Source organism: Gymnoscopelus microlampas (assembly GCF_963454915.1).
Source record: "Gymnoscopelus microlampas genome assembly, chromosome: 19".
In the NCBI taxonomy this organism is placed as follows: domain Eukaryota; kingdom Metazoa; phylum Chordata; class Actinopteri; order Myctophiformes; family Myctophidae; genus Gymnoscopelus; species Gymnoscopelus microlampas.
The window spans coordinates 37277765-37280454 of NC_139956.1; positions in this window are offsets into that span (position 1 = coordinate 37277765).

Here is a 2690-nt window from a genome sequence, read left to right on the forward strand (position 1 = left end):
TACTTTTAACCAATGGTCCAATTATGTCCATACCAATACGCTCAAATGGTGTGCCAATGATTGGTAACGGTTGTAACAGTCCCCGATCTGATTTGCGAATTGGTGCTACTTTTTGACACTCTGTACATGTCCTACAGTACTCCTGAACATCCTGATAGAGTCTAGGCCAATAGAATCTCCGACTGATTCTGTCATAGCTTTTCTGTTGGCCTAGATGTCCTGCCCACGGAATGTGGTGTCCCAAATTTAGAATTAGCTGATGAAATGATTTAGGAACAACCAATCTAGGTACCTCACTGCTTGCATTGTACAAAAGGTTAGCTTTGAGGATGTATTTATCACCAATGAGATTAGCTCCATTAGCAGGTTCACCATCTACCTCACATACCTTAGTAAACAAAGGTTGCAGCAAAGGATCTGCTCTCTGCAGCTCCTTAAAGTTGTCAGGGACTTGCCACTGTGGATCAAGCAGAGTGGTCTCAGGATCTGGAGCAACCGAGACTGGATCCTGCACCCTTGCTTTCCCCACATGCTTGTCATGGCGGCGCTGCCGCTTATCCTTCCTAACCTTTGTGCCACCTTCAAAAAGACCTGGGTGGATGTCAGGAAGGGGTTGCAAACCTTTGGACTGAGACCTAGTAACCATAGCACATAACTTGGGTACAGACTGAACAAGGTTAGTTAGAACTGGTAGATCATCCCCCAAAATGACATCATATGACAGTTGATCAACCACCCCCACCCTCATCATGTACGCTTGACCATCAACCACAATATTCACAACAGCAGTAGGATATATTTGTTCTTTCCCATGAACACACCCCAAACCTACTAGTTCCCCAAAGTTCAAAGACTCATTATCTACAAACTTTGCTTTCACCAGTATCTGGGAACTACCTGTATCTAACAGTGCTTCAGCATCCTGCCCGTTAACAAGAACTGAGGTTAAATATCGGGATTTGGCCCTTGAAATCTGCATAGTGGGCTGAAACTCTGGTCTAGGAACATAGCACATATTAGCCTCTTTAGGTTTTTTAAGTGGACACAAAGCTGCCTTGTGCCCTGGTTGATGACAATAGAAACAGATAAGAGCCCCAGTGCCATAGTTAGACCTTGTCCCACCCCCTGTATCCCGCTTGGGTAGAACCTCATCACCTTTGGACCCCTCTGATTTAACCTGCCCCACAGTCACCTTGTTGGGTCGAAATGGCTCTCGAGGTGGCTCCCGATGTGCAGCCATATACCTCTCAGCCAGTTTTGCCGCTTCCTCCCCCGTCTGTGGTTGATGCTCTTTCACCCACATTCGGACATCTGGGCGGAGAACACGCAGGTACTGTTCCAGGATCAAAGTCTCGGCCACCTGCTCCTTCGTCTTGGTCTCTGGTCGCATCCACCGTCTGTAGAGTCCCTTCAACCTATTGTAGGTCTCCCTGGTCGACTCTCCTGTTGGTAGAGTATTGGATCTGAATCGTTGGCGGTAGGTCTCTTCTGTCACATCATACTTGGCAAGTACCGCAGCTTTGATGTCGGAATAGAGGTGGGACCGCTGCTCGTCCATGCTGGCATAGGCCTCCAACGCTTTGCCAGTGAGGAGGGTGACGACACGAGCAGCCCACTCGTCATGATTCCACCCCCAGATCCTGGCGATGCGCTCAAAGCGAATGAAGAAACTTTCGACGTCTTCCCCCTCACTGAAGTTTGGAATCTTGGCTCGGTCGTACCGGTGGATGGGCTGCTGCTCCGGCTGGGCAGGCTGCGGTGTTGTCCTATGGCTGGACTGCTGACGTTGCTGAGCTGGAGTGGGCAGGGCAAACAGACTCTGGTGACTGGCTGGTTCTTCAGTCACCCAGTCCTGTTTGGATTTTTGAGACACAACATATTTCAGATCTTCAAGCCCATCAAACAGCATTTTCTCATGTTTTTGTTGCTTATACATGAATTCTCTCATTTCATTCATAAATTGTTGCCCAAAAGGAAGGGTCTCCGGTGAAGAGTAAGGAGAAGTACTTAACTCAGCTGTGCCGTGAATTTCCACTGGTGCCACTTTCGGCCTTACTGAAGGCTGTTCAACCTCTGGCTCTCGATTCAACTGCTGGTCCGCCACTACTTGGGCTTCACCAGTCAGCACTGATGCCATGGCTCCTCCATCCCCCGACTCAGCGACTGGCTCCTCCTCAATCTCCTCCTCTAGTCCCTCACCAATTTTGGTGAACGGCTCTGGGTTTTGCCGGGTAGGTCTGCCCGGTCGGCCACGCCCTCGTAGAGACATTTTAGGTGCTTTTCCACTGACTGTTATTGCTCCTTGGAAGCTTTACAATCCCACCACTGCCACCATTTGTTACCAAGTGGGATTGTGTATAGGCATTTTAGTCAGTGAAAAACCCTTTACATGTCATAGATCGACCAGGAGGCAGGCTTGCAGGTAAAATAATATCATTTATTCCAGGCCTGGACAACAATAAGTGAAATAACAAAAGAAATAAACAACTCAAAACTCAACAGAACATAACTAACAGAGAGGTAAGGTGTCAGCCTCTCCCCATGGCAGCCCACACTCAACTGCCCAGCTCTCCTTCAGCTCTCCTTTATATAGTCTAACAGACCCCACCCATGGCTACAATCAACCAACCCCGTGCATTCAAAATCCACCCAAGCTGCTCCCCATGTAGCATTAAGCAGCTCCTCAGGCT